Source organism: Tigriopus californicus, chromosome 1 (assembly GCF_007210705.1).
Source record: "Tigriopus californicus strain San Diego chromosome 1, Tcal_SD_v2.1, whole genome shotgun sequence".
NCBI lineage: Eukaryota > Metazoa > Arthropoda > Copepoda > Harpacticoida > Harpacticidae > Tigriopus > Tigriopus californicus.
Genome location: NC_081440.1, coordinates 14,698,709 through 14,717,196, shown reverse-complemented (window position 1 = coordinate 14,717,196; position 18,488 = coordinate 14,698,709). Strand labels below are relative to the sequence as shown.

The following is an 18,488-nucleotide window of genomic DNA, read 5'->3' as shown; positions in this document are numbered from 1 at the left end:
GCATTCCAGTCACTTAAATGCAGTCATCATTGACTTGGACAAGATGTTGACTTATCAACTCTTTTTCGGTGGGGAAGAAGAGTTCATTGTTTGTCATAAGATTTTAAGCGCGTAGCAGTTTGACAGATTATTCATAAAATTTTTCATTTTCGTAATATTATACATGAATTTAAAATCTTTCCAGAAATGTCTAGTTTCCCCGAAACTAGGTAATCTTAGAAATTTGATGATTTTCCCCCCACACAGGAAGAGGTAAATCGCAGTGCAAATTTCCAGAAATATAGATTGTGAGGGGAATTCCCGACAAATCGGGCGCCTCATAATCTATAATCATAAAACTCAAAAAAATGTATCCCTTTCTCATGCGTCCTCGGCAAATTCTTGGGCCTAGTCTCATTGCAAAACTTTGGCACTTTACAAAACTGCAACAGCCTGGAGTCATTCCCCTCTCAAAATCGAAATAGGCATCGCCACTACACGTGGGCCAAAATTAAATAAAACTTTAGGAGCCTGTGTCGACCATAGACGGTTCAACCGAGAGACATAAATAGAACTAAAAAATGCACAGCGTTAAGTTGACGTGATCAGATTCGGTCAATGTGATTGGATGCCAATTGTCGAAGAACCTGCCAAAGGTTCCAAACAAGGTCCCCCAACGAGCCAGCCAATTCAAAAAAGATTGGGGNGGCATGTCTGACCAGAAAAGAGGAAATAAAGATGTCTAGATTTTTTGATTTTTTTCAAAAAAATGTATAGGCAGAAATATGACCTTTCTTGATGAAGTACTATGGGATTCATTTTTTTGTTCTACTTTTCACGGGCATTTCTAATCGCTACAGGGAATGTAATCCAGAATACCTTAAAACATAAAAGGTTGAACTTTTAATCTTTATTTGATATTTGGTCTACCAACGAATTTGATTTATGTGGGGTTGATCTGGAATGCTAGCCAAAAAATGTATCCAAGTCAGACTTGGAAGATGCTACCAGATCAACAACCCATACGTATTCCTTGCGAATATTAGAGGGAAGCAAATTAAACAATGAAGGAGCCCAAGAAAGAAGAGAGGTGGACTTCAGTGTTCAAACTAGCCTGGATTCTCAGGGGCATTAAGGTGCTTTCAAAACATATATAAAGCCTCCACAGTCACTGGAATTGACCCTTAAACCCGGGTTTCAGGCTTTGAAAACATACGGTATGAGATACATTTCGTCCCTTCTCTGAATTTTGCACACTCCCAACTTCTTTAATCTCTCCCAAAAGGAAAGCTCTCTCACTCCATATCATGATGTACCGGGACTTTTTAGAACTCTTGCAACTTTTGCCAGCCTGCTGGACTCATTGGAACTCAGATAACTGAAGCATATTCAAGATATGTATATACATATTCATTGATATGTGATATTCTAAAAAAGTCTAAGTGTTACATGGTTCATCAGGGGCTGAAACCACTGATCTATTAGGGATAGGGCGTCGCATGTCATGATATTACGTTAGTAGAGCAAGTCGATGGAAAATGCACTCGTCTAGCTGTTCTCTTACAATCCATCTCTAACGAATTGGAATAAAGCACTTGAATAGATAGGGTATGGTCTTGATTAGATTACGACAAATACGATGTTTGCTTGTCGATCAGAAATTGGAGAGGGATGCATTAACTGGTTTTCTTCTCAATGCAGATGCCTGTTACCCAAAGGCATATTTAGTAGCTCGTTTGTAAATAACTATCTTGGAACTTTGTATCAGCGAGCTTTTGAATTGTCCAACTCCGACTTGCTCAATATTTTCGTACTATGTTGAATTATGTCTCACAGAACCTCTTGATATTTATACGATGATATTTACGATGATACGATTTTATGTCTAAAATGTTCAGGGTAGAGCTCTAGAGAGAGAAAAGTCACTTCAACCAAGCTTCATCGGACATTGCTTTGTATGTACATTTTGGTAGTTTGGCAGCTGGGTGTGGGGCAGGGGGCCAATCTACTTTCCTTGCATTACTCAGTTTCAATCAAAGCAATTGAACAAGTCATCAACCCATTGGCTCCCCGAATTTGAAACTTTATTTTGATTAATTGTCGGTTAGAGGTACATCTACTCGTGGGTTGCGTAGAGAAGCAAGCCCTTGAAAGCAATTCCGGCCAATGACTTTTGGGATGACGCCGTTAATCACTTCACCCATAGATGATAGAGGTACAGATATTGGCCCAAGTGTCGTCCTTGAAGGATTTAGGATCACCAGATAGCCGGTTCCGACAACTCTTATTCAAGATGTTCAGTCACATCTTGGATATGCTTCACCGAGAGCTCTTGTATTGAGAGAGACTAAAAAGGTTGGGATTGTACAGTATTCAGAGAAGGTACGAAAAGTATCTGATACTGTACGTCTTCAAAAGCATCCATGTGTCTTTGTCCCAACCCAGGTTTCAGGGTCAATTCTAGTGACCGTAAAGACTTAATGTGATAATATGAGAGCACGTTCAAGCCCTCGAGAATCCAGGGAGTAGGAAACCCGGGTAAAAGAAATAGCTATTCTCTTCTTTCTCAGGCTCCTTCATTGTTCAATTTGCTTCCCTCTAATATTTGCAGGGAATACGTATGGGTTGTTGATCTGGTAGCATGTTAGAAGTCTGACCTGGCTACATTTTTTGGACAGCATTCCAGATCAACCCCACATACCTCAAATTCGTTGGCAGACCAAATATCAAAAAAAGATTGAAAGATAATAAATATAAGAACTATTATCTTTCATTTTAATGGTACTGGGATTACATTCCCTGTGGCGGTTAGAAAGGCCGTGAAAAAACAAACCAGAAATTGAATTGATTTGAAGTAATAATTATGATAATACACTGGTGGACCAAACATTGTATGAATATAGAATCAAATAAGAGTTACGATATTTCCATCTTGAAGCGCTCGGGACTATTTTCTAGAAGTGGTAAAAAAGCGCACAACACAAATGTTTCAATTAATTCAACCCTTTTGCTAATTATCGTAACGTATAACCAAGTTCTTCTTTTTTGCAAACACCTTAACCGAAGCAAAGATCCCCTGCTAATCCGAGATGACCAGAGGGTTAGCTAGGGCATGTCGCAAAATGGGGATATTTTGGCCGTAGAGACGAAAAGCATGAAAAACCCAAAGTTCGGCCTTGAGAAGTACAATAGTAAGAAGGGATGTTCGAAGGTAAATTGTCCCGTTTTTCACCCTACATGTGCCGTCAGTCCATGAGACTTAAGACGTGCTTTAATGAACGGTGTACTTCCGTCCACGTAGAAGGGACGCAAAGAAAGGCGAGAAATAGGATAGCTCAGTTTCGCAGTTTTAGAGCTGACCCTATTCCTAAACCTAATCCCACCCCACCCCCCTTCCTTAACCCATTCAGCTTCACCCCTCCCCTCCCCCTCCTACCCCCGCCCTCTCTTCCAATTCCCTCTCTTCCTTCAAATACCCAATCCACCCCTATTCCTATAAACACTCTCTTCCCTAATATTCCTTGCCCCACCCCTTTTCCCAAAATACGTTCCAATTCAAATGTAGCTGTCCAACCCATTTCCCAACCCAACCATCTCCCATTAGCTCATGCTTTGCCTCGAATAGAACGTAGCTTTGTTGATAAGCGGGATTTTTTACGGTTGGAGAGGATGGTCCAAGATCTTGTGAACTTGGTCCGTCAAAAGAGAGGCCCATAAGAGGACTGACTGTATTTGAACGTGCATTGTCTGATTTCTAAAAGAGAAAGCGCGAAAGTTAAGATCTTATAAGAACTAGCCGTTGAGAGAGAGATTGCATTCATCTCTATAACGGAAACTGGCGTCGGCCAGTGGTCTTAGATGAAGAACTAACCATAGTTAGTTTCAACTTAGTTCGTTGTGATAGGATACGCCCTGATAATCCCATATTCCCACATGGGGGCGTATGCCTATATGTTAGGAATGATTTGCACATAGTCATGTACAAATGTCGAATGGAGACGTAGAGGTCTTAGTTGTCATTTCCAAAGGCTTGATTTGTCTATTGTAAAAATGTATAGACCCCTTCTTGTTCAGCAAGCTCTTTTACGTCAGCTCTCCAATTCACTGGAAATGAGTTGGATCTGGCAGTTTGCTCGAAAGTTTTCTTTGAAGGGGACTTTTAATTTCCACCTAGCGTTGTAGAGTGGGAGGTTAGTCCTGATGGTATATTCCCTTTTCGAAATCGACATCTCAGTCGTTCGAAAAGCTGGAAGAATTCGCGATCTTGCGCAATTTCTCCCAGCATATTGGTGTAGCCACTAGAGAGAATAGCGTTCTCGACTTGGTCTTTCCAATGACCCTGATCTGATCCAATATGTCCATGTGGCACCTAGTAATCTGTCAGATCATCATGTTCTCGAGATAGGGTCGACCATTACTCAAAAGCCGGCGTGCTCTAGAGCAAAACCGGTCAAAAAGGTCGTTTGGCTAAGTTCAAGTTCAAAGATGAACATTGGCCGTTGATTATAGAAAGATTAGAAGAACTTGACCTGATTTCAATTCTGAAACAGGAATCGTCCATGGATGCAGCCATTGATAATTAGTTTCGGTTTTTAAGGAAGTTTGCTCCAGTTTAGCAATCTCTGAATGTGTTCCGAAAGGTGGTACACGGACAAAAATTCCAAAATTTAGGAAAGACCTTGTTCAAGGTCAAGCTAGTTGCAAACTAGCAAAAAAGCTGAACAGCACATCGAATCCAGTAATTGTGGGTAGTCTCCGAAAAAAGTTGGACGTAGTTTAGTGTAAGATTAAGGCCTCCATCGAATATGACCAGTTACAAACTGAGAGCAAGGTGGTTCAAGAGGTCAGGTCGAATCCGAAGGCATTTTTCTCTTATGCGAACTCTAAGAGAAAATGAAACACTCTGTTGGGCCTTTTTAGGTTGATGGGGAAGCCATTAGCGATGTAGAGACTATGGCTAACATGCTTGGAGATTAGTTCTCCAGTGTGTTTTCAACCCCACTGAGTTCGGAAGCAACAGCTCATTGCTCTGAAGATGAGTCTGTTGAGATTGACAAGGTTAGTCAAGCTGAGCGTTTAGATGATCTTGTAGTCACAGATCAAGATGCTTTAGAGGCCATCAGGGACTTGAGGCTTTCGAGCTCTCCTGGTCCTGATGGCGTGACATCTCAGTTTCTGATGAGATGCTCACTGGTTCTCGCTCCTGTTTTCTCGTACTTGATGCGTTGCATCTTGGATCAGGGCAAGCTTCCATCTTCACTAAAGTTAGCTCATGTTGTTCCAATTTTTAAAGGGGAGATAAGTCGCTCCCCAGTAATTACAGGCCGATTTTCTCTCACTTCGAATATTGCGAAGGTGTTTGAGAAGATCATGAAGTTCAAACTGTTGAATTTCTTGATATTCATGAAGTCCTTCCTCCTAGCCAGCATGGGTTCCGAGCACATTTTAGCACGGTTACCCAACTGATTGAACATATTGAGCGGGTTATTGAGGGACTAGAGAGCCATGAATCAGTTGATGTAGTTTATCTCGACTTTGCCAAGGCCTTTGACAAGATAGATCATGGTCTTTTAGTTAACAGGCTCCATGAGATTGGGATCCAAGGCAAGGTTCTCAATTGGTTAAAAAGTTTCATTTCTGGTAGGAAGCAATTGGTTAAGGTTGAGGGATCCCTTAGTGACATACATGATGTCAAGTCAGGTGTTCCCCAGGGTTCGATCTTAGGACCCCTCTTGTTTATAATATTCGTTGCCCCGCTTTCAAAAGCTTAGTATTACTGCCAGTCTCTCTTCTTATGCTGACGATACAAAGTTAGTTCTGGTTAGGGACCCTGGATGCAGAGACCCGCGAGGTTGAGTATATGTCATCAAATTCGATCGATCTGATTGGCTGCCAATTGCCAACGAACATGGGCTTTGTTTGGAAACTTTCTCAACAGGGAGTCCGTCACTTCCAAAAAACCTAACATGTTTGCATTGCATAAAAAGGCAAAGCTTTGAATGGTTTATGACAAATTCGATTCTCCTTGGGTTCAACCAACATATTCTACAGCATTAAAGTGTCTTTTGCCATTAGAATCGCATTAGTACGCTATTTCTCAATAAAATGTAGCTGTCACGCTGATTTCTCGCATGCTGCCAGTGTCAATTTGGACTAAAGCACTTAAAAAAGTAAGTGCAACCATATTCAACAAATGAAATTTTAAAGTATATGGAACTTGTTTCTTCAGAGACTCTGCAAATTCACATGCCATGATGTTAATTTGAATAATCTAATGAAATATGTTTGCAATCTAACCTTATAAAAAATGGGTTCAGAAAGTATTTAGAAAGTAACAATGCTATTTTTGATAATCTAAAATACCATATCCATGAATCAGCTTGTCTTGGAGTAAAATTTCGCAGTGTCCTTGAAAAAAATCTTCCATGGTGCTTGTCATGACGGTACTTTTTCTTATACAGCGCATCAGTTCGAAATCTGTTTGGAAACTTTTTAGTTCATCTGATCGCTTACTTTTTTGAAGTGGCGCCACTAGTCAAACCTAGCGCGTCTCTGACCAGGGTCTCTAGTTCTGGTAGGAATGGCCAAGATTCCAGTAGCCTTGCAAAGGACTTAAGTCGAATCTACTCTTGGGTAACTGAGAGTAATATGGCCCTGAACGGAATGAAATTCCGCTCAATGACATTTGGGTCAACTCCTTTAAATACTCCACTCGTAGATAATGGAGGTAAAGATATTGAGCAGGTCTCATCTATGAAAGATCTAGGTGTAGTCCTCCAAAATAATGGAAAGTTCAATGAGCATATCCAGTTGAAGGTGGGTAAGGCTTTTCAAATGTGTGTTGGATATATCGCAAAAAGCCCGAGGTCCAATGTGCGTAGAACTCGGTGGAGCTCAGGTGGAAGAGCAAGAAGCTCTCAAAATCCTAGGATTGACGTTCCAATCCAATCTCACTTTCGACAAACATATTGCTTATCTCACGAAGGAAGTGTATCGTACATTGGGTATTCTAAAAATTCTACATAACGAGGTTCCGAGAAGCTCCATGACGGACGTGGTCCATGGTCTGGTCTATGGGAAAATCCGTTACTGCTCGGCAATCTATCTACATGTGCGTTTCACTGAACATGACCCACTCAACACCTCTCAAAACCGACTCCAGATTGCTCTTAATGATGTAATGCGCTTCTTATCAGGAAAAAACAAGACACGACCATATTAGAATCGAGCAACTCTTCTCCGACAATGGCTTCCATTCATTGAACCAAATAGCAATTCAGAGCTCTTTGGTGGAAGTTTGGAAGATTCTCAATGATCGAACGAAAGAAACAGATTAGTTTTTTCTGCCTGTGGTTGGTCCCCCCATAGCCACTAGAAGTACAGTCCGAGGTGACCTTCGGCCTCCTGCGCGGGGCAATCATTTTCTTACTAATGCTGTCAGACTGTATAATGCTCGCCCCGTTGAATCTCGAACTGATAAAACATTAGCTCTTTCAAATCCGCCATCAATCAGTCGCTGCCCAGTTATCCCCTGTGATATGTTGTTTCCATTTTCATGCACTAGTCACTAATCCAAGCCTGATATGTGTACCATGTACCAAAGATGACCTCACCTTAAAAGTACTTGTACTTATAAATACATTCAAATCAAAATCAAATTACAATCATGTGAATTAGAGGCTTCATCTTTTGGAACTGAGTTCCAGGTAATCCAGTCAAGCCGAACTTACTAAGTACTCAAACATTCATTGCATGAAGCAAATATATTTCTAATGATGTCTCATTGAACAACTTAAGAAATGACAAACATGATAATATGAAATAATAAAAGATATCATCTCTCACAATTTTACTTATTTGTGCACTAAAAACTTAACGAAGCATGTGCCCAACCAAGTATCATAATGTTCGCTCAAATTGTGATACCTACCGAGACGAGAGTGTGATTCACAAAACCTGTTCATTTGACGCGCTTCCCACCGCCATGGCAAAGCAACGTTTTTGCTCTGAAACACCAAAGTACGTTGCTGGGAAGCCAACGTCTAAATTGAGTGTTTGTCCCCATCCTTTGAATAGACTCTCCAAAGCTCAAACTGCATCTTCACGTACATGAAACCGCTGTTCACTTTAGATTTGAGATGACAACGATTGGCATTCAAAAATCATATTGCAATACGAAAACGCAAACAAAAATTTGGCAAGAGGACCCAAAATGTCTTGCCCGTCTTGATGCTCTCGCTCTGGCGTCTTCAGGTTTTGTTGACCCTCGGGGAGTTTTTGACTACCCTACGAAATTTCTATGACCTCAAGCACAACTTCAATCCAGTTCTGAGGTGAGCCGATTGCACGCACGTGTATCGGAGATCATTTCACTTCCATCTCACCTTCTTCCAATTGCAACTTCGAAAATGGTTTCAGATTTAGTCCAATACTTGAGATCTTTGTGAACCGGATTTTCTAGACTGAGTCCTGAGCTATCGACTATCACATCAGCTGAATGCAAAGTGTGTTAGCGACGAGCCAGAAAAAGATAGTCAGACATACGTTTAAGCACTTGTTTGTCCACTATCAATGATTGAGACCATTTCCTTTCATCCCTAAATTGGAGAAACACACTTCTGAAGAAGAAGACAAGCACGACATAATTCCTGCGATAAATTGAATTGTAATTGATAAAAGTTAATTGAAGATCGACTGGAATAATGATGTTTAGTGGACTAAGGAATCATATTCTAGTGATTCATGGCTAGACTTAGGAAGATTTAACTTTGAATAGCTATGATTACAGATGGGGGGAAAATGCAATCGCATATTTTGCATACTTAGTGCAATAGCTGGCTAAAGTGCATATTCTTGCATATTACCCGATTTAACAATTTTCTTTGCATATTTTGAATGTTTTGGGGACAGAGTACGCTAAATCAAAGAAAGAGCTACCAGCACCTAATTTTCGAGGTTATGGGCATACTATTCAATGCAGAAGAGGAACTTAAAAATCAAAATACAAGTTACATTATTTAGCAATATTTATTTCAACCTAGGTTTCAAACACTGAATAGCAAAAATTGAAGATTCTAAAGCTACAAAATGATTTACAAATCACTTTTCCAGTTAAGACAATATTTTCTATGCGTGTGAATACTTAAAAATGTGGCACATATAAGATATGTTTAACTTGCTGGAAAAGCTGTACTTCTAGTATTTCAAATCCGTCAAATCGATGACCGTACCGAGTTGAGTTGTGTTGCTTGAGATAAGAAACGGAGGCAGAAAACTCTACAAAACCTTGCTAGAAGACGTTTAACCAAGGAACCTCCGAATCAGATGCATGCAAACAAACTGAGGGGGTGCTTCATCAATTCTTTCTTCCCAATCAAGTACCCAATCAGAGGGCAATGAAGTGCTCAAATGTCTTCTGGCAAGGTTTCAAAAAGCTTTCCTTTCCAGTCTTGTTGGACTCCATGGATAAGAGGAGCCAGATGCAATCAGGTCAGTTGAATTAGCAACTTTACACTTGAAATGCAGGCGTTTGGGCAAGTAACTGATACTTTTCAAATGAAAATAAAGCCAAGGTGTCTATATTTTGATTCAATACTATGCCATTCATAATTTAGGCCATAGCGGGAGTAAAAAAGCCAAAAAAATAGTCCCAACTCCCTAAGATTACTCACACTACCCTAGACAATCGTTTTGGCGCTGGCGGTAGGAAAATAATGAAAGAACTGAAACCTCTCAAAACTATTCCTTATTGCGGCTTCATGCTATTCAAAAACATCGATTCAAATTTTAACCATTTTTTTCAGAACAGCCACGGAATCCGTCACCTACCATGAATTTGTGCTTCAAGATGCCCTGATTTCAAAAAGTACCCTCTGGTACCAGGAATCAGCAGGGTAAATCCATTAAAGATTTAGGTGTAGTCCTCCAAGATAACAGATAATTCGATCAGCATATCCAGTTGAAGATGGGTAAAGCTTTTCAAACATGTGATTGGATGTATCACAAGTTAAAGACCAGAGATAGCTTCACGATGCTAACTCTGTGCAAGTCGATTGTTCAGTCACATCTTGAATATGCTTCACCCATTTGGGCTCCAATGAGTTCAGGAGGTTTGCAAAAGCTCGACCAGGTCCAAAGATGTTTTACAAGGAACATTGAGGATATAAGAGAGCTCTCCTATTTGGGAGAGGTTAGAAAGGTTGGGATTGTACAGTACTCAGAGAAGGTACAAGAGGTATCTGTTTTTGACTAAAATTCCCGATCAACCATATTATTATTTATTAAGAACCACTCAAGACATCAGGTGAGACGTAATAAAGAGTATTGGTAAGATAATGAGAAAGAAAGAAGAGAAAGAAAAAAAAAAAAAGAAAAGAAAAGCAACACAGAGATGGAATACGATTATGAGATATTAGTAAAGTACATTGTTGTCTAGTTGATGTTTTGAACACGGCCAATTTTCTTGACCAACGGATGTTCAGGGGTAGCTGGTTCCAATATTTGACGGAGCGAGCAAAAAATGAGTTTAAACCCAGATTTGTTCGCATGAAGGAGGCCTGAGGAGATCTAGTTCAACCCCTCGCGTCGAATGGTGGGCAATGTCTTGGCGAAATTAAAACCAAAGTGAGGTGTTGGGCGCCTGTTCAACATACCATCAAATCGTTCACAAGTCTGTACGTTAGGATCAAGTCTAGCTTCTTTCTGCGGTCTGCCAGAGATTTCAAACCAAGGTTCTGAGACGATGTTTCGTAGTCCTCTGTACTCCTTGGAAGTGCCATACGGGTGAAACTCCGTTGTATTAGACTCAATCTTTAGGGCATCCCTGACGAATAAAGGATTGGTGACTTGGCACGCGTACTCAAGCGATGGTCTAACATAAGTTTTAAAAAGCTTGTCATTACTTCTTGATCCGGGTTGTAAAATTTCTTTCGAATCATCCCCATTCATCCGACTGGCTTTCGTTGTCACTGTAGCACTATGAGTCGCAAATGACAGTTTACTGTCGACCATCACACCAAGGTCTCTCATGACCTCAACTCGCTCCAACACTTTTCCTCTTCAGAATAAACAGAATTCAATTTCTGCCGGCCGAAACGAATCCATGTACACTTTTTGCTTGAAGGACATCCCGTTCTCCATCGCCCAGTCGATCATTCTATCTAGTTCTTGTTGTAGTCTCTCAGTATCACAACTGTCATAATATGCCTGAATATCTTCGCATCATCGCAAATTTCAGGATCCTGGTTTCTTCCCAAGACAGCAAGGTCGTTGATGAAAATTGAAAAAGAGTTGCGGGCCTAAGACGCTACCTTGTGGCACACACCGACTTCACCTCTTCCCAAGACGACTCTTTACCGTTGAGGACAACCCTCTGCCTTCTGTTCAGGAGCCAATTGCAATCCACCTCCTCAACGAACCCACCAATACCGATCCCCTGCAACTTGTGCAATAGTAATTGAATGGGGGACAGTGTCAAAAGCCTTACTAAGATCGAGATAGATGGTGTCCACTGTTCCTCCTGCGTCAACGACCCCACGGACATATTCAACATGTTCTAGCAAATTTGTTGTGGGATCGTCCTTTACGAAACCCATGTTGATCATCCGACAAAATATTCGCGCCTCATCCAAATACGCATCAATATTTTCTTTGACCAAGCCTTCCATGATTTTACACGCAGTTGAGATCAGAGAGATGGGTCGGTAGTTTGCAGCACTTTGTTGGTTGCCTCCCTAAAAAGGGGTATAAATTTCCACTTGTCCAGTCTATGGGCACAGATCCCGTACAAAAAGATCGGTTAAACAAAATGGCTAATGGGATGGCCAGTCATTACCCAACTTCTTTATAAGAGTGGCGGAAAAATTTTGTCCGGGCACAAGAATTAGACGGCGTTAAGCTTTTATTCTACGGTGAACACTTTCAACAGTAAAACTCAGGTTGTTCAGTCCTCCGGGTATCTTTCAATGGTTGGCAGGAGCTTTGGAACATCAGTAGCCTGATTATAAATGGATGAAAACTGTTTGCTCAGTATCAACAACTTCTCAGCAGTCTCTGTGAGAGAGCATCGCACTTTCGAAGAACATCAATAGTCGGAGTACTTTTCTTGACGAGTTGACATAGCCGTAAAGTGACCTCATAGAACCCGTACTACAAAGGCCTCTCTCATACGTCCGCTTTGCCTCCAGAACCTTGGACGCCGCTTCTCTCTTGACCGTCTTGTATTTTTCTTCATCACGCCCCAGACCCGTATTCTTAAATCGGCAATAAAGTCTCGACTTTCCGTACCAATGCCAACACCATCATCCTCAAACCATGGAGGTCGGTTTGAGATCTGCGACATTTAACTGGTATGTATTGGTTCATGCTGTGCAGTAAAATAGACTTCAGGTACTGCAACCCCGTTCACTGACCGCAGCACAAGAGTGTTGATCCAATCACATGCGTTCAAATCACACACTATAGCCGTGAAATTGGCTTTTGATAGATTCTGGAATCATTTGCGTCGAGGCCTCACGCGAGGGGCATATAGTGACCTCCAAGCAAACATGGTCACTTAAAGACAAGTCCTCTCGCTCCTTGACACTTTGTATCGGGTGGTGACTATTTGAAAGAAGTAGTCTAAGTGTTGCACGACATGGGTAGGAAATCGTATGATTGCTCCAAGAATCCAAGCCTTATTGCATCCAGGAAGGACTCCTCCGACCCTGATTTTCCTCTCAAGTCGACCAATTATGCCAGGTAGTTGAAATCTCCAATTATAATGCAATCTCGTCGGATGGCAGTTCAAAAACTTGTTAAGGAGATTCTATCAGCTTCATCCGAGTGGGAGATCGATAAATACAGATATAGGGTAAGCGAAGGCAATTTAACGCCACATGCAAAAGGTAGATCAGTCACAATTCTCACATTCACTCCAGTCCTCGCTAGGATGACGACAACGCTCCTCGCCCATCCTCATATATCGGCCATATATTCAAGGGTTAGCCAGATCTGTCAACACTAATTCGTTGGTAGACCAAATAATATATATAAATAAAGGCTAAGTAAAATGAATAAATTTCACGTCTTGAACTGCTGCGATTCCAATCCCAGTAATGGTAAGGAAGTCCGCAAAAAATAAAGAAAATTAATAAAAATGTATCAGCATTTTTTATAAGACACGGTTTACTTTTTTTCGAAAAGAAATGCTACTTAGTTTACAACAACTGTTACTAACATCTGATAAGAAATGTCGATAACTGGAAATCTTCAAAATGGATGCGACATGGGGTATGACAGTCATAATGAAATTCTCGTTTAAGAAACTTTAACTACATACAGAAAACTGATGGCAAGAATGCATATCGTAATGTGATGTGAGCTAGCTTGCATCATGATAGACACAAAAAAAATTAAATGCATATCAAAAGAATGTTTGCATATTTTATGGACATATTTGGGGAAAAATCTTGCATATTCCCCATCTCTAGTAATGATAAAAAAGAGGGTAAAATGGTACTCAACCCAGCCAAAAATTGAATGGCTTTAAAAAGTCGCACGTAAATGAGTTTTCATGGCACCCTCAAAAAAAGATTAGCATACACAAAAATGCACTTGGGAAATCAAAAACATAAAGTAACAAAAGCAAATCAAGACATCTTAGATGTTTATGGTTTCAAAAAAATATATGATACAATGGCACAACAAGAAATGTGCAAAGTGGGGCAAAACACACGGAAAGGTTAATGCTTCACTGAAACTATGGTAAGATGCAAGTTATAGAGAAGTGTAACGCCTTGGGATTTCTTACTAGCACACCCTCTGGTACCACTATGAAGTAGTCTCATCAGTGATCGCTCATCACACTTTTTACGGATGACAAAATTTTGGCACCACATATCTTTTTCGTATTTTTGCATGTTTTTGTCACTTGCCCTCTAATGTCACCTTTAGCAAATGAATGTTGGATTTAAATGGTTTAAAGCATTGTCGAACAGTGCCCAAAGATGGCGAACAATTTTGTCAAGCTTAGTATTACTGCCAGTCTTTCTTCTTATGCTGACCATACAAAGTTAGTTTTGATAGGAATGGCCAAGATTCCACTAGCCTTGCAAAGGACCTAGAAATAATATTCTTGGTTACTAAGAGTAATATGGCCCTGACGGAATGAAATTGCGCTCAATGACGTTTGGGTCAACTCCTTTAAATAATCCACTTGTAGATGATGGAGGTAAAGATATGGAGCAGATCTCATCTATGAAAGATCTAGGTGTAGTGCTCCAAAATAATGGAAAGTTCGATGAGCATATCCAGTTGAAGGTGGGTAGAGGTTTTCAAATGTGTAGATTGGATGTATTGCACGTTTAAGTCCAGCGATAGCATCACGATTTAACTCTGTACAAGTCCATTGTTCAACCACACCTTGATTATGCTTCACCCTTTGGGCTCCAATAAGTTCAGCAGGTCTGCAAAACGTCGAACAAGTCCAAAGATGTTTCACTAGGAACATCACAAGAATGAGAGAGCTCTTGTATTGGGAGAGACTAAAAACGTTGGGACTGTACAGTGTTAAGAGAAGGTACGAAAGGTATCTGATGCTGTACGTTTTCAAAAGCATCCATGTGCTTTGTCCCAACCCAGGATTTAGGGTCAATTCTGGGGACCGTAGAGGCTTAACGTGCGTTTTGAGAGCACCTTCAAGCCCTCGAGAATCCAGGCTAGTTCGAACAGTTAAGTCCACTTTTCTTCTTTCTCGGGCTCCTTCCTTGTTTAATTTGCTAATATGCTAATATCGTAGGGAATACGTAGCCTTGTTGATCCGGTTGCATCTCTTAAGCCAGACTTGGACAAATTTTTAGATAGCATTCCAGATCAACCCTACAATCAAGGACTAGCTCGGTCTGCCAACTCAAATTCGTTGGTAGACCAAATATCATATAAAGATCGAAAGGTTATAAATAAATAGACAGATTATGCCTTTTTATTTTAATTGTACTGTGGATTGCATTCCTGTACCGGTTAGAAAAGCCCTTAAAAACCAAACCAAAAAAATGAAACTCACTATAAATATGTGACTATTTGGAAGCCCTGGATTTGCTAAGATCATGGTAGTTCATTTCGCGATTGTGCGTAGCCTGGCTAACTCACAAAACTGAAATCCGATCCGGTACTTTGCACTTCTCTACATGGAGAAACAGGAGTAGGACGGTAATTTAGTAATACCGCTGCTTGCTATTACTAACTGTACATACTTCTCTCTCTAGGTTCCAGGACAAATCCACCCAGCGGACAATTCGACCCAGGACAATTCGACCCAACGGACAACTCGACCCAGTGGACAACTCAACCCATTGCAGATATTTAGCCCAACCTATTGGCTTATAAATAGTTCATACTTATGGAGCAAATTTGGAACTGTGATGTAAAACATGTCAAAATTTGAAAGGATTTACACAATTCATCATTTGATCTTTAAAGCAAGTTATGTTTACATCAATGAAGGTGTAAAAATCAAGTTTGATAATGTTTTAATCAAGCTTGATTTTTTATTTCATGCCTTACTGATGCTAACATTTATGCATGCACATCAAATGTTGACTCATCAAGCTTTAGTTTTGTTCCATAATCATGTTTTTTTGACCAAATGTTGTTTTGTTATTGTACTGGGTCGAGTTGTCCGTCCGGTCAAGTTTGTCCATTGGGTCGAGTTGTCCTGGGTCGGGTTGTCCTGGGTCGAGTTGTCCGCTGGGTCGAGTTGTCCTGGGTCGGGTTGCCCTGGGTCGAGATGTCCCTTGGTCGAGTTGTCCTGGGTCGAGTTGTCCCGTCACCATAAAACACATGTCACAACTAGGCCTATAACTCTAGAATAAGTCACTTATTAGAAACTTTGATTAAATGGAAAAAATTGAATTTCTTTTCAATCTTAATGTTGACTTATTTTGCCAGTGAATGGTCAAAACTCTTCAACCAATAGTCTTGACAAATGAAAATGAATGAACATAAATCTACTCTAACAAAACAACGAGTTGATGTCCGGAGACGCATAGCCTAATGAGACAGATTTTCTAAAACAATGACATCAATTTTGACGATAATGGTCGTACAATCTACTAATTATAAAGAGTTCTATTCTGTTAGGTAAATCCTTCTCACTTTCAAATCTCAGAAAAAGTGGCAATAAGAATACAATTTTCAATGAAGTCATGATTTACCGTTCTTTTCGTTTGGTCAGGTCCTAGACCTAATTTTGTTGGGTTTTTAAGTTGAAATATCGTAAAATAATAGTTTCAGACACTATGCTTGCCAAAATCATCAAAACACAAGTTTTTGACTTCATTACATGGTAATAGAAATAACTTTGCTTAAAATGACCTTGCATATGAGAATTCGGATTTACTATTGGAGGTGGATGTAGTCCCTCAAAACAAGATATTTCAAAGAACTTATTACAAAGTTGTACTGATATGTACTTGAAAATTAATTTGGGTGTCACAGACATAATATTGGTAATCTTTTTTGGCCGTCTCATGGCAAACTGATCATCAACTCTTTATAATTAGTAGATTGTACGACCATTATCGTCAAAATTGATGTCATTGTTTTAGAAAATCTGTCTCATTAGGCTATGCGTCTCCGGGACATCAAACGTGGACTGACAACACGAAAAAGAGCGCGAAATTCAAACAGAAAGACGTGACTGACCCCCCTGGGCGAGATATCATATCCATAGAATTTTTTGACCAACTAATTTCGAGGGCCCTTTTTTGAAAAGCGACATTTTGTTTTCGATGTGCCTCATTATTTCGCGGTTGTTTGGAAGTTGATTGAGTTTTCCATTTTCGCTCATAACCTTTGCGGGCATTGGTTCATTCTTTATTAAAATAAAAAGTTTAAAAACTACAATAAACAAAAGCAAACAGCTGGATTCGTCTTCATAGTCAAATAGAAGATCAATAAGAGCTTTGAAAATAAACGAAGGTATCTTGATTTAAACTTTTGGGCACAATACGTCCTCTTGAACTAGACTAGACCTCTAGGTACAAAGAGATCTCGGTCTTCTACCAAACTTGCTTTTGTTTGAATTTTTACAGTGCATTAGATGAAAACGCTGATCTTTTATTCAATTTTCTTTTATACATTTTTTGACAGTGAGTAAATAATCTGATTGCTTGGGTGATCAAACAGATCAAACAGATCACTGATTACCACTCGATCATGTCAAGATTTGCTACGCATTCTGATGCCGGCACTTGTGGGCTTGTCACATTTTCAGACTTTGAGACCCACATTGAAATGCAATCTGATACAAATCCCAGCCAATCGTCTTGCAGTCATCTTGAGAAGCTTATTAGTCAATTCAATTTGGGTCGTTTGATGTTTAATGATTCTGGGCCTCAAAAGGGAGTCCGATACCATTGCTTATTTTGCCCGGAGAAAAGGAACCAAATCCAATTTTTAACCTAAAACCCAAACCAAGGTTTTCAAAACCTGTTTTGTTGGAATGATCTCTTTGAGGGCTTTTCAAGTAAATTGCGTTGACGGCCATCTACGCAAATGGATGAAAAAGTTTCTCCTTGCCAACGCCTCGCTCTCTTGTGGAGTACAAACCAGTCTTAAAAGGCAGTGAAAAATCCAATAACATACGGCAAACCCTCTCCCCTAACCACAGCCATCCATACTCATGTTGGGGTATGTACGCACTCTTATTGTCAGTTCTGCCTCCCCACAGAACGTTGTTGGAGCACCCCAATAGCTATTTAGTCAATAGCAGTTGCTTTCTTTGCATGAAGTTTATAAAATGGGGCTTGAAGAAAGTAAATATGCTCAAGCCAGCGTGAATGAGTTTGCCATTTCAAGTTAAGGAGTTTGACGAGAAAAACGAGGGCTTACCGGAGCTCCTTGACAAAAAATATTGCATTCAAAGGCAAACCAGTTTATGGGCTTGACCATATGCCGTTGAAGAAATCATGACATCTCTGATGTAAATCTAAATCAGTGAGTGTTTCCAAATCAAATTCTGAATAGAAACACTAAATGTTAACCCTTTGCCATGCAAAGGCTCTCTTTTGGTACATTACATTAAAAATGTTTGAGTAAGTTGCCTGAGTGCTATTTTTGATCTTGCATTTGGGCTAACTCTTGGGTGGGTCAAATGAAATGCTCTTAGACACGCTCAAAACAGTGCTACCACAGTGCGCTAAATTGATGGAAGCCTTTGGGTCAGCCACAAACCGTGAAATTTCATGGGTGCAAGAACGAAATGTTTATAAGCTTATGTTGGGCTTGAATTGTATTTTTGAATTAAATTTTCATCAACATGGTGGAAACACTCAACAAAAACGGAGGGAGCAGGTCTCAGTTCACAATGACATCCGAATTTGCTGGGATCACTTCGACTACATATGTTCACTTTTTGAAATCTAAACTTGAACTAACTTCACGCAAAGAGAGTGATGGCCATTGACGGTTTCTTTTGTGGTAACAGGTTTTCAGAGTATAATCTTGCCTCAAAACAATTAAAAGTCAACGTT

General features: G+C 40.1%; 1 long non-coding RNA gene across 1 annotated transcript in view; it reads right to left on the bottom strand.

The window, feature by feature from the left end:
• Positions 1-18,488, bottom strand: part of LOC131883923 (uncharacterized) — a 31,624-nt gene that overhangs the window by 11,114 nt on the left and 2,022 nt on the right. The gene's annotated exons all lie outside the window — the stretch shown is intronic.